Source organism: Psammomys obesus, unplaced genomic scaffold (genome assembly GCF_907164565.1).
Source record: "Psammomys obesus unplaced genomic scaffold, mPsaObe1.curated_primary_1811, whole genome shotgun sequence".
In the NCBI taxonomy this organism is placed as follows: Eukaryota; Metazoa; Chordata; class Mammalia; order Rodentia; family Muridae; genus Psammomys; species Psammomys obesus.
Genome location: NW_026596034.1, coordinates 21,258,999 through 21,282,534, shown reverse-complemented (window position 1 = coordinate 21,282,534; position 23,536 = coordinate 21,258,999). Strand labels below are relative to the sequence as shown.

At 44.6% G+C, this 23,536-nt stretch overlaps 1 protein-coding gene and 1 pseudogene across 1 annotated transcript in view; both read right to left on the bottom strand.

Annotated features, from left to right (window-relative positions):
- Positions 1-112: 112 nt before the first annotated feature.
- Positions 113-6,497, bottom strand: LOC129686861 (pyrethroid hydrolase Ces2a-like; annotated as a pseudogene).
- Positions 6,498-15,153: 8,656 nt separating this feature from the next.
- LOC129687082 (pyrethroid hydrolase Ces2e-like) overlaps positions 15,154-23,536 on the bottom strand; it is a 15,663-nt gene continuing 7,280 nt past the window's right edge. Inside the window, exon 13 of the mRNA XM_055621377.1 lies at positions 15,154-15,581. The gene's annotated coding sequence lies outside the window, so the exon portion shown is untranslated. The remainder of the gene's footprint in view (positions 15,582-23,536) is intronic.

Genomic DNA, 23,536 nt, shown 5'->3' with positions numbered 1-23,536 from the left:
TTAGAAATGCTTATGTGATTGCTGGAACAAATAAAATTAAATAAATTGATTTTGTAACCTCTGAATGGCCCCACCTGCCCTCAACCCCACAGGCCTTTTCTGACATGGAACACTACAGTTCTGTGTGCTTGTCCTGAGCTCTGTTTAGCTCCTGGATCATCTGGGGCAATCTTGGTCCAGAATTTCAGCCTTCTGGCCTTCAGGTCTTGGCCCACAATAGGTTGGATGTCCATCTGTAGGTACTGCTCACCATGGTCCATCACAGGCCAATAGGGTAGCCTCACTGTTGGGGTTCCTGTGGACATGCCACCCAGCAAAGGAGAATGAGGTCACTCCTGTCCAAAGCCTGATCCCTTCATTTGGTAAGGGCAGTGGATGGGCAGGCCAAGGACCTGAGGGGACAGATGGACTGCTGTATTGACACAGAATGCCAGTGTCACCCACCGGTGTCTATGCCATATGAAGCAAGGGGATCTGGTTAGTTTTGTGGCTCTCAGAGGCAAAATCTAAAGAACAGTACCACAATACTGTGACTCACCCACCTGGTCTCTGTGCGATGAGCAGTGACTGAAAGCTAGAAGGTATCTGCCTAAGTTTGCCCTGGATGAAGTTTTAATCAAGGATACATCCATGCTAATGAGAGATGGAGAGCCAACCATAAGTAGATTGAGAGAGGGGCATGTTCTCACCCATGTTGTGCAAAGTTGGCCTAGTACTTCATCATCCTCTTCCTCAGCAGCTCCTCCTCCTCAGTGAAGTCAACTGCAGATAGAAGGAGGACAAGGGTCCAAGTCCTAGCCACCTCATGCCAGTGCCAACTCCTGCTCCCATAGCCTGATGCTGAACGCTAGGCCTGATTTATACCCTCTTCCTTCACCACTCAGAATCCAGGATCCATGCATAGCTCTGCTTCAGTTCTCTCAGGTTCAGTCCTATCCCAGTGTGCTTTCATTGCTTTTAGAACAAGCTAGGCTGGGAAATGTTCATATTCTAACCCTGGTATATTTCTGAGAGGGGTGGAAAGAGCGCAACACTTTCAGAAATGGTGAACACTCAATCCTGCCTCAGTTTCCCTGGCTGGACTGAGAGCTCAGTAATCCCTCAGGAACTCATCTGGAGCTTCATTCAGCTCAAGGAAAACAAGAAAGACTTACAATTCATACCCCAAAGGTTGGAGACAAAGACAAAGAGAATTTTGTCACCATGGTCAGCCTTCACATGGGCTGGCCTGACATACTTGATGAAGCTGGGTTGATGCTGGAACTCACAGAGGTAGACAGGTGCCTGGGGGCCTGGGAGTGAGAATACATAACAACATAATGATTTCTCCCAGGGAGCTTCTCTGCCTACCCTCTGATGACAAGAAACCTTGCCCTAACGTTAGCTGGCATCACGGCTGAGTGGTGAGCGCCCGGCTGGAGCGTTGGATATGAGTAAGTCTTTGTAAACAGTGACCCTGTTTTTCCCAGCTGAGTAGTGTTGACAAGACACCTAGTGGAGCTAACAGGTTTTTGCCTGTGGACCTGGATAAAATGTCATTCTTTTACACTAGACATTAGGATGTGCTGAGATAAATGTCTTCAGGTGCCTGGAATCAGAGAGCTGACAGAGACATGGATCAGGCCTGAATACTAATGAGCCCACCCACAGATCTGAGCTCCCCTCACCCTTGCTCTTGCTAAAGATTTGCTCATGGTGAAAATGTGATCCTTGGAGTGCAGGGATCACAAACATGAAGTCCCCCATCATCTCTCTGAACTGTGCTTGGGGTCCTCAATGACTCCCATGTACTCCTCCATGAGCAGGTCGCTACACTCAGGAGGCAGCTCCTACAGCAGGAGGAATCGGGAAGAGTGATGGTACAGATGTTCTTGGATGTAGGCAACAGCCTCTGAGTAAGGAATGTGGCCAGGGAAGAGACAGAATATAGGGAGAAAGGTGAGAGCTTTGGGGTGAGCACACACAAAAGCACAATATAAAGCCTTTATTTGTGGGCATGGCATCTCAGAAGAATGTAGGGGAACCTTCTCTATCAGAACAGGAGCTAAGCTCTAGGCCACCACCTGTACTGTTGTGCTCTTCAGAACATCAGCAGGGTCTCTCTGATTATGTTCTTTATGATATGATCAAGGCCCATGAACTGGGAGGCAGAGGATAGTCTTAAGGATAGGATGGGTGGGACATAGATGAAAATATCTCCAGGTTCCCACCACCCACCATTTGAGTGTATGCTCCCAGGGGCTCAGAACGAGGTCTCACCATGGGGACTCCTCAGCCACACCCATCAGGGTTGAGACCTACGATGCTGGGGATGGGATAAAAATCCACAGAGGCCAACAGTTCCTGAGGGTACCTAGGTAGGAATTTCCCATCCACCATGCCAGGGGTCATCTTGAAGACCTGTGGAGCATTAATGGTCAGTGCTGAAGATCAGTCACATAAATGTTCTGATGCCCACTGAATGTCCACAGAGATCTCCATTTTTTTTTAAATCTCATCTCAGGATGTTATGCCCACTCCAGAAGAAACTGGACATCAAAATTAGCCTCTCTTGTTCTTTTTGCACACTGTAGTGAAAGGACACCAAACCATGGAGATGAGTTAATTTATTTGAGTCGGAATTACTGGCAGTCCCACATCCTGTTAACTTGGTCCTCCAAGACAACACAATTCTCCCAACCTGGTTAATAGCCAGAATCTCTTCTTTACTCTTGTCTCGTAGGCAGCGTATCAGGGTTTCTGAGTCCAGAGCCACACATCCAGAGAGGTTGGCTACTGTCTGTAAATGGAACAGGCAGTGGTTAGCTCCTCCTCCCAGCAAAGAGCGGAATTCCTCTGACTCCAAATTGATGTCATTGCCCCTAGATACCACATCTTACTGTTTGTTGTGTATGAAAGGCGTTAGTGGAATTGTTCACATTTTCTGTTGCTCAGGGGTGACAGCTGGAAACCTGCGTGTCTGTTTTGTTTGTGCTTGTGTGCATGGCATTCGCCTGTGACAATGGGTATGGTGTGTCCTATTTTGCCTGCGAATGTCAGAGAACCATGTCAGGTGTCACTTGTCCCCTTACCCCTTCTTTGAGTCTTTCTGCATCAGCTTAGCCGGCCTGTGACATTCCAGGGATAATTCCGCCTTTGTGTCCCATATCTCCATAGCAACACTGGGCTTACCGCCACAGATCACCACCTCCAGTTTTACGTGGGCTTGAGGAATTTGAACTGGGGACCTCACTCTTGCACAGCAAGTATTTTTACCAGCTGACCCTTTTCCTCAACTCATGTGTCCTGGTAGATTTTGTTTTATCAACTTGACAAAAGCTGGGGCCATCTAGAAAGAGGAACTTCAGCTGAGAGTATGCCTCTCGCAGATTGGCCCATAGGCAAGTCTGAGCATTTTCTGATAAATGACTGATGCAGGAGAGCCCATTCCACTGTGATCTGTGCCACCCATGGGCAGGTATCCTGGGCTGTATAAGGAAGCAAACTGAAGAAGCCATATGGAATGAGCCAGTAAACAGTATTTGTCCTTGTCCTCTGATTCAGTTCTGGCCTCGAGGTAGCAGCCAGAATAGGTACTCTGACTTCCCATCAAGACGGACTATAAACTGTGAGATGAAATAAAACTTTTCCTCCCCAAGTAGCTTTTGACAATGGTCCTTATCCCAGCAATGAGAAACAACCTAGAAAGCCATGCATGTGTGGTTTTGCCAGTGACAGAAGCCACTGCTGTCATATAACATACTCAGCATACATAAAGCAGAGAGAGAGAGATGGATTCTAAATTTTATGGCTCTCAGAAATTACTGAAAAGAAGTTATTTTCCACCATCCTTGCTTTTACCACTTCACAGAATAGCAGAGTGCCAGAAGCAAGGACTGAGGTAGCAAAGGGGCTGGTGGTGTTGAGGGCAATCACTGTGTTGACCATTTAAGATGTGGTCAGGCAGCAGGGCCACTCTACTCTCCATGATAGTGCCATGGAAGAGTCCTTTGGACATGGGGGAACAACATGTGAAGACACGCTTGTTCCTCCTGCTGACCTGCCAAAAATAGTGACCCTGTTAACGTTGTCTCCAAAATTGGTGATATTCTGCTGGACCCAGTGTAAGGCAGCCACTTGATCCAGGTATCCCCACTTCCTCTGGCTGTGGTAGCAGAGAGAAGGATTGCAGGGCTGCCCATGTTCTTCTCAGTCCCCATCACCCAGCCCAGTCCCAGGCTTACCTGCAAAAGCCAAGTATGCCCAAGTGATCCTGGATAGTGACCCATTACTATTCCCTCAGTAGCTGCCAGTGTGGATCCATCAAGCAGGGAAGCCATTCCCACTACCAGTCCACCACCACAGAGCCGTACCATCACCTGTAAACAGCAACTAGGATGCCAGGAGGCCCACACACAGCTCAAACACAACTGGACTATCAACTGCTTTGCTCTGTACAGGTCAACCTACACACCCTTCACCTCAAGATCTTAGGGTGTGGTCCACAGATGGGGTACCCTAGGCCTATGAACATATTTCCATTCCCACTTCCCTAACAGGAAATCTCAGCATGGTTAATAGCTCTACATCTAAAGTAATGTCATTATCTCTCTCAAACCCATTAAAGTGGAGGGAAAAAGGAGTGTCTTTCCTCATCAGAATGGCCATCAGATCCCACTGGCACAACAGATAACATGCAGCTACAAATTTGGGTGATGTCAATACGCAGCCCTGGAGAACCGTCCTGAGTGGGTCTGCCAAATTCAAACTGATAGAGAAACTCCTGGTTTAATCAAAGACCTAGAGCCTCCTCGGTCTCTGAGTCACACACACAGGTTTAGGCAGCTCACCATGGCTGACATGACCCTCTTGAACCCAATGAGTTAAGACTACTAGTCAGGATCTAAACTGCAGTGGAGCTCAGAATTATTTTGTCCCTTCCCATTTTCTAGAAAAAGGAATGACCTCTTTCCCAGCTGACCATGGCCTGGCACTCACAGGCAGGTTAGCGCCCTCATGGGCATGAGATGGTACATAGATGTTGAGATACAGGCAGTCCTCAGACATAGTATGGGAAGCATGGTCAGCTTTGGCTACTTGGCACCGTCTGAATTCATTATAGCAGTCTGCAGACACCTGGTGAAAACAGAAGACAGTCCAAGAATGGTGGTGGTCAAATCCTAAATCTTAGTCTGAGTTTTCTCTTAACCACCTTCAGTTACTGCTGTCCATGATGACCTGCTAACATATGATCACTCTCTAAAGTCCCTTCCAACCAAGGTATAGGCCACCGACTCTGGAAATGGAAATGTAGCCAGATTTTCAGGGAGGTGCCTGGATGGATAGTAATATTCCGGTGAGGGAGGGCTAGTTATGTGGTGTCTTCTGGCAGCCCATATGAAAATGATTGGCTTTCTGCACTAACATTCATCCCTTCTGCCTGTAGTAGTTGAATCCTGGCAGTGGTTAATTTTGATTGTTGACTTAACACACTGTGGAATCACCTGGGGTCAGAATCTTAATGAGGGATTTGTCTGGATCCTGTTGGCCGATAGGCATGCCTGTGGCCAATTATCTTGGTAACATTTATTGAGATAGGAATGTGTGCCTGTGATAGGAGGCAAGGTTCCCTAAAAGGGGATTGCGGAATTGTGTAACAATGGATAGACTAAGTGAAGAATTCGTGGCCATCTGTCCTTTAAGCTCTGTTCCTGATTCTGGATGTGATGTGATCAGCATCCTCTCTGTGTTTTCCCATCTATAACCTGGAGTTGTGACTCAAAGTAAAATCTCTCTTCACTAAGTTGCTTTTGTTAGGGTACTTAATCACAGCAACAGAAAAGAAACTAAGATGCTTGGGTATTGTGGTACTGTGGCCACAACACACCTATAGGAATGAATGGTCAATACCATCCCATAGGGCAGTGAGGCATTCTTCATTTCACTTCCAGACCCTCCTTCTTCCACATACCCTTCAGCTGAAAGCATGTGTACTTTCTTCTTACTCAGTGGCACATGGACAATGGAGAGTCATAGTGACTATGAAGAATGGGCTCAATCTGTGTTCCTCTCTGCAGAGATTTTTCACTTTATAGGTGCCAAGCTCTGACCCAGGAGCCTAGCACAGTTGTTCTACTCTAAACCTTAGCACTTCCATCAGAAACATGGATGGGAGATGCCCCTTAGCACAGGCAGAAAACCACTGTAGAGCTGAGATGGAGAAACACTTCAGGATGGCCCAGAACTTGGGCCTGAAGTCCCCTGGGCCCCAGAACTTACATGGCAGGATGGGAGGTCCCATCTCTCACACCACTCCATGGTTCAGGGGCCTCAGGAGGTGCAAAGCGCAGTGGTCCTATGGGTGGCTTGGCAAAGGGAATTCCTAGGAAGGTGTGGACACCAACTTCAGTGTCTCTCACATGGACAAGGCTTCCTCTTACCTGGCCTGTGTGTGTGTTCCTGATGGGGTTGGCTGAGTCCTGGCCTATAAGTGGAGAGATGCCATCAGCTGCTGCCATGCTTGGAAATTTCTACCTCATTGTCAACGTGGCACACGAGGCAGGTAACCTGGGTCCTTTCAGTTCAGATTTGGGATGTGGAAATGGGAGCTTCTGGATTATCTATAGCCAGAAACCATGTCTATTGACCATCATGAAAATTGACCTAGCTCTTCTCTAGTCAACAAGATGACAAGTTCAGAGCCACTTGGCATTAAATGAATGTCATTTTGCAAGGTCAGTAAGATTTATAGGCACTCAGAAGAGGGACAGGTCCCTCCTGTTCTTCTGTCCCTGCTGGCTAATCAGTATGTACTAACCTGAGACATCTCTGATATTCTGTGTGCCACAGGACCTACCCTGTGCTCTTTGGTGGGGCTTTAGAAAGCACACAATGCCCACACTTTCATCTGTCATCTCCACCAGCTCTTCCTCCTTCCTGGTGTCTTCCATCCCACAAGCTCAGCCCCTGACTCTGCAGAACTGGGGCAACTCTGACCCTGGTACCCTTTGCTCACTTAGCAGTCTCACCATGCACATATACAGGTCCCCATGGAGACAGAAATAGGATGCTCTTCCCCTGGACATTTCTGGACTTCTACTGCTCCCATTCCATTTGCAGTACATACCTCGCAGTCAACCCCATTCACTGATGTCCTGAACATGAGCCTCATAGTATCTCCAGGCCCTGGGTGGTGGGAAGAAACTTTAGAAGACTCCAACACACACACATACTCACATTCACACAGACAGAGAGAGACTGAGACAGAGAGATAGACACACATACAGATACACATATACACACAGACCCATACACAGAAACAAATACATACACGCAGGCACACACATACATCGTCTGTGCAGGACTGACATGAAAGCTGCTGAGACAAGCACAGCTGTGACCTGCACACAAAACACCTACCCTGATGTGGTAGGGATCAGAAAATGGGGAAATGACAGACAGCCACTTGCCAACCTAAAAATCCTGTGTGCTCTAAGTCTTGATACAGGGTAAAGATGAACGGTAAGTGGTTGGACACCGTGGCTTTATTAATGCTTCTTTACCTTGGACAAGGGCCTGCTTTGCATGCTGTGCTGTCCTTAAGCAGTCCTGGTCCTCTGAGCCTGAGAGTGCTGGGAGGTAGGTGTCCAGTGTGGCCTCCTCCTCCTGCTGTGTTTGTCATCTCCACCAGCTCCCACCTCCCTGGCACACACACCCCCCACACACACAGCACCACATTCTGACACTGCGGAAGTTGGCAAACCTAATGAGTTGCCACAAGAAAAGTTAAAAGCCTCAAATTGGCCGAGCGAACCTTCCTTTGCTGTCCCAACCCCCCTCACCCCCACCATCTGACCCACATGAATCAGCATCTTTGGTGCCACTTTTGTGGATGAGGTCAGGGCAGCAGCAGCACACACAGCAACAAAAGAGCATCTTCCAACCTCTTTCTGAGTCCAAATGCCTGCCCTGTCCCCTGTGAGTTGATGTCTACAAACAATGGCTTACCACACAGCTCACTGAAGGCACCAGCCGCTGATGTCTGACAGTAATCGCAACAGACAACACCTACCGAAATGGCCCTGCTCAGAGCCTGGCTTATAACCACAATGCTTTATCTTCAAAACAAAGAGATCTCTATGAAATCCTGTGTAATCAGGTGAAGTGTCCTTCTGGCTGTAAGCTGAAAAAGCCATACTCCAGAACAGGAGCCATTGGTGGAAATCAAATTAGGTGCTTTTTGGTTTTCATTTTGTTTTTGAAACAGAATATTGTGTGTAGTCCAGACTGGCCTGCTTGCTCAGGCTCTCAGGTTCTGATCTATAGGTGTGTCAAAACACTCAGCTAACCCATCCCTTCTAAGTACACCTGGGCATTGTCTACAGGGCTCTGCCGCTTTGATATTCCCATGGACAATGCAGGCCGGGTGACACAGGGAAGGGTAGGATGCAACTCCATCCCTGTTACCGTTGTCACAGATTCTAAGGCCAGGAATCCAAACAAAGCATGTTCCAAACAGTAGCCAGGAGTGAGTCAGGCAGATCTTCCTGCCTGGAGAACCATGCTGACCTCCCAGAGTCTGGTGATCCACAGCAAGGGTCATGGGTGAGGCGAGTTCAGTGAATCTGATTGGGGAGGCTCAGGAAGAGGTCAGCAGAGTTGACACTGTCAGATTAGAGAGACTGGGGAGGAGCTGTGGGGCGGGGACCATCAAGTGCTGGGCACACAGCCCGGGCATGAAGCCATGCTGGATTGGCTTCTGATAAGGGCCTGAAAGCTGATGATAGGCTCAGAGCACACCAGCCATTTGCTCTAGAGTCCAACCTATTCTTGCCCCATGTTAGGTGCATGTTGAAGGGAACCTAGGGACCACTAAGGTCAGCTGAGGCATGTGGGGTACCAAAAACTTCTGTATACCCTAAGAACTTTGTACAAGGCCCTGTTGAAGGATGCCAGGCTACTGTTCTATCCTAGAGGCTGACACACTCAGAGATATTTGGCAGCACAAATGTATTATATTGTTGTTGTTGTTGTTGTTGTTGTTATCCAAACGTCCAGTAGCAGCTACAGCTACAAAAGCTCTCAGGGAAAACACCATTTGCTCTTTTATCCCTTTACCTGCAGCTCCAGCACAACTCAGATCTCTTCATTCTGGGCTGGCTCCTCAGGATAGGTGACCTCCTCTGCTATCATTGATCCTTTGCTTGGTACATAGCTGTTCTGTGGACTTTGGCAGGGGCATTTGGAGTCAGTTATCTCCTTCCACAGTGTGAGTTGAACTATGGCCACCAGCTTGCAGACAGACACCGTTACCTGCTGAGTCATTTCACAGGCCCTGGTAAGGTAATTTAGAGACACACATCTCCAGCAAGTTCTTCTGACATCTCTGAGTCACTGCCTCTCTGAAGTCTCAGCCTCCCACTCTGCAGAAGTTACAAGTTTTGACTAAGGTTCCCTACGTCTCCCTTAAGAATCTCTCCCAGCATGAGGAGAAGGAGAGATTGGAGTCCATGGACCACATTATTTAATCAGTTAGGGGGGGTTAGTCCAGCGGTGTGATGGATCCTCCCCAGGCCTGAGTCTGTTTCCTGTGTCATTGACAGGAAAGAGAATATTGGGACCTTGCTCAGGCAGGAATTTGGATCCCACGTGGAGTAGGTGGGTCAGGACAAGGTTATTGAACTTGAACTGACTAGGCAGAGGTTACAAGAGCCTGAAGGCAGCAGATAGGGCCAAGCCCCCTCCATCATTCATGCTTTACCTTTAGCCTCTGTGGAAGGCACAGCAGGGTTCCTGGGGTCCTTCTAGGATACTCTTTAAACCTGGAGTTCACAGTCCTTTCAGTAACAAGCCCAGAGCAGGGTTTGGGGGTGGGGGGGACAGGAGGCTGCAGAAAGCCGTGTCTGGAAATATCAGGAGGGATTCTCTGAGTATATGGATGTTGAGGGTGCCACAGAAGGAGGATGGGTTGCAACTCTGAGAAATGTGACTTGGATAAGACAGAGTGACATGAGCCTGCCCAGCACCCTGAAAACCACTCCCTGCTTTCAGGACTTACAGTTTCCTGAGACTACATTCAGGGTCCCTCACTCCTTAGTCATGATTTTACATCCACACATCTGTCATAACATAGCTGTTCCGTTGAAATACACCGCAAACCTGGCATCTCTGAAGAACCTCTCCCCACTTCCATTCCATCTCCACACTGCCTTACTCTCATGGCCAGCTCCTACAGAGACCAGGTTCACAGCCCTTCACCTACTCAACAAAAGTTTTGTGAGGACATTCTGGCTTAAGCTCGGAATTTTGCATTGGAATTGCATTGAATCTGTATATCGCTTTTGGTAAGATGGTCATTTTCACATTATTAATTTTCTTCTTCATTTCTTGAATGACACTTATCACTCAACAGCATGTTGTTAAATCGTATGAGATCGTGCATATCCTGTTGTTTCTTTTACTTTTTTGAAGTTTTATTCCACTGCGATCAAATAAACATAATTATTTCGGTTTTCTGTATGTGTTAAATTTTGCGTTGGCTCCTAACATTATAATAACTACTCTATAGAAAATCCCAGGTGCTGCTGAGGAAAATGTATATTCTGAAGTATTTGGATGAAATGTTCTGTAGGTGTATGATGAGCCCACTATTTTATGATCTCATTTAATTTAAATGTTTCTCTGTTTGTTTTTGTGTGGTACTTCTTAAGTACCCACCCCCTAGCCATCCCGCCTTTATCCGGTAGCTATATTGGTGGCAAGCTCTTGCTGAAAACAAGTCCACGGTCAGTTATATCCACTTCACAAACATGTAATGGGGCCCTGATGGTTTGAACACTGAGGACAATCCAGGCTCTCAAGCCTGTGATAAAGCTGAAGACTGAGGCATGTAAGTAGAAGTTTCAGAATCACAGAAAACCCTAAAGGGATACATCAAGATGTACAGGATTGAGCACTCCCCCTAGCCCAGCCAGACTTTTTAGAGAAAGCTTTGTGAAGCTCAACCTCAGACAGACTTTAGTGCCATCTGAGAACTGCCCGTGGTTCTTTACGTCCGGCTGCTAATAACCTAACAGGCATCTGCAGCCTGGCACAGCAGGGGTTCCTCCTTAGCGCTTCTGAGTGTTTCCACTGGAATGGAACGGAGGTGGAATGGAGCCCACCTCCACCAATCAGCAAGAAGTGCTACCCCTTCAGTGTGTCCCCTCCAAAGTGCTTTGTGGTCCCAGGCTGGGTCTGGGAAGATGTTCTCTCTTTCTCTCAGCACCTCCCCCATCAAAAGAACATTGGACCACAGTGTGTAAGCCACTCTAATAAGTCCTTATATAGATATAGAAATAGATAGACATAAATAGAATATTGATAAATAAATAAATAAATAAATGATAGATATTAGAGGTAGAGATTGGATTCCTTCTATAAGTTCTGTTTCTCCAGTGAATCCAAACCAATACAGTAGGAGAGATTAAATTCACAGAATCATCTTCAAGAAGACACCACTACCTCACACCCACTGCTGGCAAAGACACACAGACCCTGGCATGCTCATGCCTGGCTGAAAGAGCGTGGTTCCATGCTCCTCTACCTCCCTCAGAGTGTCCAGGCACAGCTCCACACCTGGCTGGGAAGGATAGAGTAGAGCCTGAAGCGGAGAGTTCCAGATGAGAACAGTGCGGTGCAGGAGCAAATAAAAACTGACGGTTTTTATTTGTTATAGCTCGTTTTGGCAAAAGCAGCTCAGGATCCAGTTCTTCCCTTTGGGGTATCCAGGTACCAGAGTGTGCACACACCAGACAAAGGAACAAAAGCCTAGTGTGTGTGGGGGGGTCTCAGTCTGTCAGTGAATGCCCAAAGAAAGAAAGCCTTCTCCAAAACAGCTCTTCAACTGTTACAGCCTTTTAGCTTAGAGCTCTCCCAGTGACACAGCAACTCTCTGATGACACTCGGTGGAACTGCTTGTGCACTTTATTCAGGGTGAACAGAGCTATATGAACTTTGGAGAGTGAAAGAGGGACTCTCAGGGTGGGCACATATCATTGGGGTTCACATGGTGGAAGTCCTTTATATGCACGGAAAGGAATTCCAGGTGCTAGGCTGTATGAGGACCTCGGGAATTGCAGAGGTGGTGGGGGGGTCAAGACTACCTGTGCCCAGGCCTGCAGGCACAGAACAGGAAGAGAGTAGTCCTTACTCCTGCTGGTCTCAAGACTGAGATTTTCCAGGTTTGGATACATCTCAACCTCGCTCTAGCTCCATGACGCTTTCCCTGGTGGCATGGTCCACTTGCCCCACAGACCAGACACAAGATAGTGTTGTCATTTTGAAGGAGGTTGCCATTTTCTTCAAAAGTCAAACACACATTTGTCCTGTGGCTCAGCAAATCTACTCTCAGGTTTTCAGCCCAAGGAAATGAAAGGATGATAGTACAGAGACCCATGATATAAAAGTTCATTAACAGTTTGATTTTGAGTAGCTTGCACTGTTGGGATCAAGCTACACTCTGCCCTAGGTCAGTTCCTCCACACGGTAGAGAACAGTGCTTTTCCAAACTGTGATCTCCACAGAGAGACTTTGTTATACAAGAATCACTTTCCTGGGTTTTAAGGATGGAGGGAGGATGACCTTCACCTTGCTAACCAGCACCCTCTGTCCAGAAAGCACAAAGCACAGACTGGTAAACTACTTACTCCTAAAGGTAGTAACGGTGCTAACATAAATGCTTGCCAAAGTAAATCAAGACTGTAGGAGCACATGGGCCTATTGCAACAGTGTCAGCAAAGCCAGGCCCAAGAAATTACCAGACACATCAGACTGAAGAAAGGGGGTGTAAATCGTGCCTACACTCCACAATGAAGAAGGCACTTAACATTGCAGTTACCATGGCCTCTGCCTACCTCTGGTGTCTGACCGCTATGTACGTTATCAGATGATCAAGAGTTATCAAGACACCAACACACGGAGAGCTCACTGAAATCCTAGTAGCTCCAGTTTGACTTATTCCCAACAAAGGACGTGGCTTACTTAAACTGTCCATATACTCATTGGTCTGCCTGTGGAGACCAATGGAGCTGGTCTCATCCATCCATCCTACAGCATCCACCAGGGGCCCAGCCCAACCCTTCACTCTACAGTCCACTCTCTTACAGACCTTTAGCTGGTTTTTTATCTCATTCCTACATGTTGACATCCCTATCAACCTCCTTCTGCCGCACAGTGAAGCTTCTTCGAAATTTTTTTGATTGCAGTGGGAGTTTTGGTTTCCTTAAAAACACAGAAATGTCATGTGAATATGTTCTTGCTTTAATCCCAGGTGCGGGGTATAAGGCTATTCCAGATTGTCCATAGTAGCTATGATTTGTCTCATGCTCTGGAAGCTGTGTGATTTCACCAGCTGCATCTAGATAAGTTCTGTATTTGTGTCACATTTGGAATTCTGGGGACTCTTCAGGGAGTATATAAATGCCAGAGCCCCAAGAGGCACCGAGGCTGCTGCTGTTGCTGTTTGCTGGATTGCTGGTTGCTGCTTAAAGATAACCTGATAACAAAGGTCAAACTTGCCCCCAAAGAAGTTGATGCCCTTAATCAGCCAGAAGTAGTCTAATGAGATCTATACTCCCTTTCCCCTATAACCTTCTTTCTCTCCTACTTAGTGTTGGGGGGTTGGAAGGGTGGAGAAGGGAAGTAGTAAAAAGAACCTAATAAAGTAGTTGGAAGTGTGGCTACACTTGATTACTTTACTAAGGCTTCATTAATCCTTTCATTAGCCATTTCACTATAAATGTATATAGTAAAACTGTCATCAGGGTTTAATATACAAGAGAAGAATAAATTTTAAAAAGACAAATATATATAGTGACACAGACAGACAGAAATGTAGATGCATTTTGACATAATATGATCTAAGCAGTAAGAGTGCCATAAAAGACCCTGTTTCCTAATGAGAAGAAAGACCACGTGATAAATTGCTGCCACCATATCTTGTGGATTTTATTGTTAGTCAATCAATTCTGACATCATCGAAAGTCACAGACATGTTCATCCATGTGTCCCAAATGGCGATTCTGATGTATCGAGTATTGAGTGCACAAAGTGTATTCTCTTTGTCTATGCAGTGAAACCTACAGTCAAGGGAAAGCCCCACTTGAATCTCAAACACACTGTCTTAGTGGCAGTCATGGATGACTTCTGTGCTAACTGAGAGATGGGGCTCTAATATTTCCAAATTGCATGCAGCTTCCAAACCACAGCACCAGAAAGCTGTCAGGTGGATGCCAGGGAGCAGGATTAACAGTTAAGGAACTTTCTTGAGTAAAGAAAGCACTCTCTGCTTAAAGTGTGGCTGGTTGCATGTCTTACATTTTCTCAAGTTCAATAAGCTATGCAGGCAAATGGATGAGTTTGCTTGCACACAAATAATTATAAAACTTCCCAAAGATGGGAAAAAGGTATCCTGTGAACCCCTTTGATGAAGTGTCCCTGCTGCTGGCACAAATGGAAACCACACAGAGTTTCACCGACATGAGGAGTTCAAATGAGTTATGGCCCCAGTGTAGGGGTCTGAGATCAGCCCTTCTGGAGGTTAACCTTCTAGGCACCCATAGTGTCCAGGATGGACTTGGCCCAATGGTCATTGTTGTCCTGTGGTTGGTTTCAATGCAGTGCATAAAAAGATTCTGCAAACCCAAGAAAACTTGTCCTCTGGGACAAGATGATCAGAGGCCAGGATGTTTGAGAGTCTCAGGATCCCTCATACAAAAACCCTGTGTCTTAATGACAGGGAGCAAATGTTTTGGTGGAACACAGGCAGTTTGGGCACAATTTGGCCCCTTTGAAATGGGCTAATAGACATACCCAGACCTGCTTCACATAAAAGATTATGCCACCTACCACTTTGAGACAGAAACAGATGAATGGATTTGCTAATCATAATACATAGTCTATAAATATAATGGGTAGAGACACTCAGTTGTTTTCAAATTCAGTGACTGACATGGAAACCTCTAGGTGCTATGTTTTGAAATTATGTATGAACCACATTTCTATATTGAAAATTCCAGTGGGATATTAAGAGTTCAACTCAGTGAAAATACAAGCTACAGTCTTTGGGTCAGAGAGCTAGCCTGCATCACACAGATTTGGTAGAATACAAAGGCAGACTGAGCATAATTTGGCATATTTATAAAGAACACAAAATACAAGCAATGCTGTATTAGTGGGGCTTGAAAACCTTAAGAACAGTAGTATGGTGAGAATAAAAATTAATCAAGTAGAAGGTCAAAGAGTAGTGGTTGCTCAAGGGGTCAGGAGTTTTCACAGGGAATGTATAAAAGTCAGGAATACAGCTAGTCACAAATGCTTCTTTTTATATGATATGAAAGAGCTAGTGTTCCCAAACCAAACTACAGCAAAGTAAAACAGTGTGTGAGGCATGATGGAATTTTGGGGTCAAAGAAGCACTCAGGGAGCCAGGGACAGAAATCTCTTCTGGTAGAGATGCCTGAACCTCTTATCTTTCTCATCTGATTCCAAGATATGTGTCACAGCCAAGCATCTTCACAGATATGATATACTCATGCAAGTGTGGACTCAGGGTCTGCAGAAACCTAGAAACAAGAACAAACATCAGAAGATAGACCACTGAGAAACCCACACAGACCTGTTGGCCACTGCTCTAACTACTTGTTCAGCTTGATGAGCCTTGTAACATAATCAGTTCTGCTTCCCACAAGAATGGACCAATCACTATTTAGAAATAAATAGATGAGATTTCATATTCAAGGCCAATACATACAGATATTCTTTGAGTAGTTGACATCTTCAGTTGTTGGTGCCAGAGAACTCTAAAAGCTTGTACACCTCAAATTACTTTTCTGAAACCTAATCTTTAATGTGATGGTATTTAGCGTTGATATCCTTAGAAAATCCAGAGTGCCATTGTTTGTGCATTTATTTAGAGCTGTGGAACATGATTCCTTTGGTGGTGGAAGGACCCTTTCATGAAGGTTGTGAAGACCATCTTGTAAATGATATACCTACATTATGATCCATAGAAGTAGCAAAATTACAGTCATTAAGTAGCAACAAAAATAATTCTATGGTTTGGAGCCACCACAATATAAGGCGCTGTATTATAGGATTGCAGGATTGGGAAGATTGAGAACCACTGATCTAGAGAGTACATTAGGTGTGGTTATTAGGCAAATATTCAACTCTTGACTCACAGAAAATCTGATGGCATCTTGACCTTATATTTCTTAGCCTAGAAGGCCAAGATGGCGACTAGCACACACAGTTTCCGAGCTGTGGAGGAGATAAAGTTCTGAGCTGATGTGTGGAAGAACTTCTGAAGCCAGGGAAACAACGGAGAGACTTTCTAAACAACAGGGAACATCGCAGGAGGTGAAAACCTTGATCTCGGGTCACCCACGGACTTGATTGGGGAAGGTGAGAAACGATCCTTTGATCTCTCGGCACTCCCCTCCCCCAGACCTCCCTCCTCCTCGGCACAGGCACAGCCGACTCGCCTTTCTCAGCGCAGACCTAACTGCCTGGGGCCTGCAGCCACTGAGGCGGAGCCCCAAGCCCTTTATCGGCAAAGGCCAGCAGTACTGTGTCTCGGAGTCCCAGATTCACTCGCGGCGGCTGCACCATCCTCCCAGGGCCCGAGTCTGCTAGACGCCATACTAGCTCCGCAGGAGCGCCATCACTGTTGGTACGGCCCGCCCAATCCCACAGTGACAGAGAATTCGCTATATAATCACCAAAACCAGACAAAAACGCCATACAAGCTAGACACACCAGGCGCTGGGCCTCCGAAGCTTGGAGAGCACAGTAAAGAGACCCCAGGACTTCCCAGAAAGCATCTGGACTAGCAACCCAGTCTCCAGTTACAGCGGGACTTTCTAACCTGGCGGCGGAGCAGCACTGAGCTGGCGGGGCACATCAGCCCTCCAGTTTAAGACTAACCAGGGCCAAACCAGAGAACAGAAAGGCTGATTACCCCGATTCCCACTGACGTGACCACCCTGAAATCTCCAGCTGCAGCAAGACCTCATAACCTGGCAGTGACAGCAGCACGGAACTGGCGGAGCACATCAAAGAAGCAGGGCCAAACCAGAGAGCAGAGAGCCCAGATACGCCGATCTCTGCCAAGTGTCCTGCCTGTAAGTGAGTGCACCCTTGAGAATCTGCAGCTCCACTGATCCTGGGTTCTGCTAAAACAGAAGCCAGGCATCGAACCCCCTCCCACCCATATACCCACTTTGGGAAACAGAGGGGCACTTGGAACATTGAAGTTCCTGCTCTGTGGGTCTAATTGAGGAGTTAAGGCAGTTAATGCCAGAAATTGCGCTGCGATCATCACTAGCACCTGCGACATATACATTGCAGAGCCCCTCCCACACACTCAAGGGTTCAACATTAGCCATCACTCTGTCCCTCGAGACACACGCCCACACCCACTTACACACACACACACATATACACACACACGCACGCACGCTTGCATTTGCCTCTGTTTGCGCCTGCGTACTTTCCTCCCACAGGTACAGCTAGTCCTCAGCATACGCTAAGGACACGGGACCTCTCTCAACTTCCTGAAGAATTCTCCAGACTCGAGAGAGAGACAGTACCAGTCTGATCGGCAGAATCCAAAAACAAACAGGGAAGGTCTCAGACAAGCCAATGGCCAGGGGTAGGCGAAAGAACACTTCCAACATAAATCAGGACATCATGACTTCACCAGCAAACCCCAAAATCGATGGATACTCCAATTCATCAGAAGCACAGGAAAATGACCTTAAAGCCATGCTTGCTCAATTATTTGAGGCTTATAAGGAGGAAATGAACAAATCTTTCAAAGAGTTGGCCAGTCAATTGGAGGTAAAGAAAGAAGAAATAGACAAAACCCTTAAAGAAACACAGGCAAACATAGCCAAACAAATAGAGGCACAAGTAGAGAAAAAATTAGTGGCATACAAAAAGGAAATGAACAAAGAAATAGAGTCCATCGTAGAGAGACAGGAATCCAAATTCAAACACATAAAAGAAATGGTGCAAGGCATGAAAACAGAATTAGAATCAATAAAGAAAACACAAAATGAGAAAACTCTTGAGCTGGAGAACTTGGAGAAAAGATCAGGAACCACAAAAGTAAGCATCACCAACAGAATACAAGAGATGGAAGAGAGAATCTCTGGAGCTGAAGACACACTTGCAGAAATTGATACTTCTCTCAAAGAAAAAGTAAAATCAGAAAAATTCCAATCACAAAATATCCAAGAAATCAAGGATGCTATGAAAAGACAAAATCTAAGAATAATAGGAATTGATGAAAAAGAAGACTCCAGGCTCCAAGGTCCAGAAAATATTTTCAAAAAAATCATAGAAGAAAATTTTCCCAACTTAAAGAAAGAGATGTCCATAAATATACAAGAGGCCTACAGAACACCAAATAGACTAGACCAGAAAAGAAACACATCACGTCACATCATAGTCAAAACACTAAATCTACAGAACAAAGAAAAGATATTAAAAGCAGCAAGGGAAAAAGGCCAAGTAACATATGAAGGTAGACCTATCAGAATCACACCAGACTTCTCATCAGAAACTATGAAAGCCAGAAGGGCCTGGGCAAGCATCATGGAGACTCTAAGAGATCATAAATGTCAACCGAGACTACTATACCCTGCAAAGCTTTCAATCAACATAGATGGAGAAAACAAAATATTCCATGACAAAACTAAATTTACGCAATATCTATACAGCAAACCAACCCTACAGAAGATACTAGAAGGAAAACTCCAATCCAACGAAAACGAATTCACCCAAGAAAACAGGGCATACAGATAACATCCCAACAAAAATGAAAAGAAAACAAGCAATGAAACAAGGTAAGATCATCGACTCCATTACAAAAGGAACTAACATGCATTGGTCAATATTATCTATCAATATTAATGGACTCAACTCACCAATAAAAAGACACAGGCTAACAGAATGGTTACGGAAACAGGACCCAACATTCTGTTGCATCCAAGAAACACACCTATGCAACAAAGATAAACACTACCTCAGAGTAAAGGGCTGGAAAAATGTTTTTCAAGCAAATGGTTCCAGAAAACAAGCTGGAGTAGCCATCCTAATATCTAATAAAATAGACTTTCAACCCAAGTTAATCAAAAAAGATAAGGAGGGCCACTATATTCTCATCAAAGGAAAAATCCAACAAGAGGACATCACAATTTTGAATATCTATGCCCCAAATACAAGAGCACCTACATTCGTAAATGAAACAATATTAAAGCTTAAATCATACATTGATCCTAATACCTTAATAGTGGGAGACTTCAACACCCCACTCTCATCAAGGGACAGATCAACCAGACAGACACCAAATAGGGAAATAAAAGCACTCACAGAATCCCTAAATCAAATGGACCTAATAGATGTCTACAGATCTTTTCACCCAAACTCAAAAGAGTACACCTTCTTTTCAGCACCACACGGAACCTTCTCCAAAATAGACCATATAGTTGGTCACAAAGCAAGCCTCAACAGATACAAAAGGATTGAAATAATCCCTTGTATACTATCTGACCACCATGGACTAAAGCTGGACATCAACAACAACAGAAACAACAAAAAGCCGACACGCACATGGAAACTGAACAACTTACTACTCAATGACAGCTGGGTCAAGGAAGAAATAAAGAAAGAAATTAAAGACTTTCTAGAATTCAATGAAAATGAAGGCACAACATACCCAAATTTATGGGACACATTGAAAGCAGTGCTCAGAGGAAAATTTATAGCACTAAGTGCCTACAAGAAGAAATCCGTAACATCACATACAAACAACTTAATGGCCCAACTGAAAAACCTAGAAAAAAAAAGAAGCAGATACACCCAAGAGGAGCAGACGGCTGGAAATAATCAAACTAAGGGCAGAAATCAATCAATTAGAAACAAATAAAATTATCCAAAGAATCAATGAAACAAAAAGCTGGTTCTTTGAGAAAATCAACAAGATAGACAAACCCTTAGCCAAACTAACTAAAAAGCAGAGAGAAACCATACAAATCAGCAAAATCAGACAGGAAAATGGGGACATAACTACAGACACTGAGGAAATCCAAACGATTATTAGGTCATACTACAAAAGCCTATATGGCACAAAATTTGAAAATCTAAATGAAATGGATAACTTTCTTGACAGATTCCATCTACCAAAATTAAGTCAAGATCAGGTAGAAAGACTGAATAGTCCTATATCTCCCAAGGAAATTGAAGCAGTCATTAACAGTCTCCCCTCCAAAAAAAGCCCTGGACCAGATGGCTTCAGCGCAGAATTCTACAAGACCTTCAAAGAAGTACTAACACCAATTCTCCTCAAACTATTCCATAAAATAGAAACAGAAGGAACACTACCAAACTCATTCTATGAAGCCACAGTCACTTTGATACCTAAACCACACAAAGATCCAACCAAAAAAGAGAACTTCAGACCTATCTCTCTTATGAACATTGATGCAAAAATACTCAATAAAATACTTGCAAACCGAATCCAAGAACACATCAAAGATATCATCCACCATGATCAAGTAGGCTTCATCCCAGGAATGCAAGGGTGGTTCAACATACGGAAATCCATCAATGTAATCCACCACATAAACAAAATGAAGGAGAAAAACCACATGATCATCTCCTTAGATGCTGAAAAAGCATTTGACAAAGTCCAACACCCATTTATGTTTAAAGTCTTGGAGAGATCAGGGATACAAGGCACATACCTAAAGATAGTAAAGGCAATATACAGCAAGCCTATAGCCAACATCAAACTCAATGGAGAGAAACTTAAAGCAATCCCACTGAAATCAGGGACAAGACAAGGCTGCCCACTCTCTCCATATCTCTTTAACATTGTACTTGAAGTCCTAGCCAGAGCAATAAGACAACTAAAGGAGATCAAGGGGATACAAATCGGAAAGGAAGAGGTCAAAGTGTCACTATTTGCAGATGATATGATAGTATACATGAGCGAACCCAAAGATTCAACCAGAGAACTTCTTCAGCTGATAAACACCTTCAGCAAAGTGGCAGGATACAAAATCAACTCAAAAAAATCAGAAGCCCTCTTGTATACCAAAGACAAAAAGGCCGAGAAAGAAATTAGGGAAACAACACCCTTCACAATAGCCACTAATAACATAAAGTACCTTGGTGTGACTCTAACCAAGCAAGTGAAAGACCTGTTTGAGAAAAACTTCAAGTCTTTGAAGAAAGAAATTGAAGAAGATCTCAGAAGATGGAAAGATCTCCCGTGCTCATGGATTGGTAGGATTAACATTGTGAAAATGGCCATCCTGCCAAAAGCAATTTACAGATTCAATGCAATTCCCATCAAAATACCAACTCAATTCTTTACAGACCTTGAAAAAAAGATTCTCAGCTTCATATGGAGAAACAAAAAACCCAGAATCTCCAAAACAATTCTGTACAACAACAGATCATCTGGAGGTATCTCCATTCCCGATCTCAAGCTGTACTACAGGGCAACAGTAATAAAAACTGCATGGTATTGGCATAGAAACAGAAAGGAGGATCAATGGAATCGCATAGAAGACCCAGAAATAAACCCACACACCTATGAATACTCAATATTTGACAAAGAAGCCAAATCCATTCAATGGAAAAAAGACAGCATCTTCAACAAATGGTGCTGGACCAACTGGATGTCTACATGCAGAAAAATGAAAATAGACCCATATTTATCACCCTGCACAAAACTAAAGTCCAAGTGGATCAAGGACCTCAACATAAAACCAGATACTCTAAATCAGCTGGAAAAAAAAGTGGGAAACAGCCTAGAACTCATTGGCACAGGAGACAACTTCCTGAACAGAACACCAACAGCACAGGCTCTAAGAGCAACAATCAATAAATGGGACCTCATGAAACTGAAAAGCTTCTGTAAAGCAAAAGACACTGTCATCAAAACAAATAGACAGCCTACAGATTGGGAAAGAATCTTCACCAACCCTTTATCTGACAGAGGGCTAATATCAAGTATATATAAAGAACTAAAGAAGCAGAAAAGCAACAAACCAAGTAATCCAATTAAAAAATGGGGAACAGAGCTAAACAGAGAATTCTCGAAAGAGGAACATCGAATGGCAGAGAAACACTTAAAGAAATGCTCAACCTCATTAGCCATTAGGGAAATGCAAATCAAAACGACCCTGAGATTTCACCTTACACCCATCAGAATGGCCAAGATGAAAAACTCAAGTGATAGCACATGCTGGAGAGGTTGTGGAGAAAAGGGAACCCTCCTCCATTGCTGGTGGGAATGTAAACTGGTTCAACCACTCTGGAAGTCAATCTGGCGCTTTCTCAGACAACTAGGAGTAGTGCTACCTCAAGACCCAGCTATACCACTCCTAGGTATATACCCAAAATTTGCTCAAGTACACAACAAGGACATTTGTTCAACCATGTTCGTAGCAGCTTTATTTGTAATAGCCAGAACTTGGAAACAACCCAGATGTCCATCAACGGAGGAATGGATACAGAAATTGTGGTATTTTTACACAATGGAATACTACTCAGCAATCAAAAAGGAGGAAATCATGAAATTTGCAGGCAAGTGGTGGGATCTAGAAAAGATCATTCTGAGTGAAGTATCCCAGAAGGAGAAAGACAAACTTGGTATATACTCGCTTATATAGACCTACAAGACATGATAAACATAATGAAATCTACACACCTAAAGAAGATAATCAAGAAAGTGGACACAGGCGAAGGTGATTAATCCTCATTTAGAAAGACAAATGGGATGTGCCTTGAACTTATGACAGGAGTCTACCACAAAAGGCATCTGAAAGACTCTACCTAGCAGTGTTTCAAAGCAGACACTAAGACTCATAACCAAACCCTCGGCAGAGTGCAGGGAATCATATGAAAGAAGGGAAGTTAGTATGATATGGAAAGGATAGGAGCTCTACAAGGACCAAATATATCTGGGCACAGGGTCTTTTCTGAGACTGAAACTCAACCAAGGACCATCTATGGATATAACCTAGAACTTCTGCTCGGATGTGGCCTGTGGTAGCTCAGTAACCAAGTAGTTTTCCAAAGTAAGGGGGACACGGACTATTTCTAACAGGATCTCAAGGGCAGGCTGTTTGACACCTCCCCCCAGGGGAGGAGCAGTCTGTTAGGCCACAGAGGAGGACTTTGCAGCCAGCCCTGAAGATACCTGATAAAACAGGGACAGATGAAAGGGGAGGAGGTCCTCCCCTATCAGGGGACTTGGAAAGGGGCAGGGAGGAGACCAGGGAGGGAGTGTGGGGTTGGGGAGGGAATGAGGGAGCGGGATACAGCTGGGACACGGAGTTAACAAAATGTAACTAAAAAGAAAAAATAAAATAAAAAAAAAAAAAAGAAAAAAAAAATTAAAAAAAAGAAAAACTTAATGAAGAAAAAAAAAATATTTCTTAGCCTACAAAACACTATGTGTATGTATATATATATATATATATATATATATATATATATA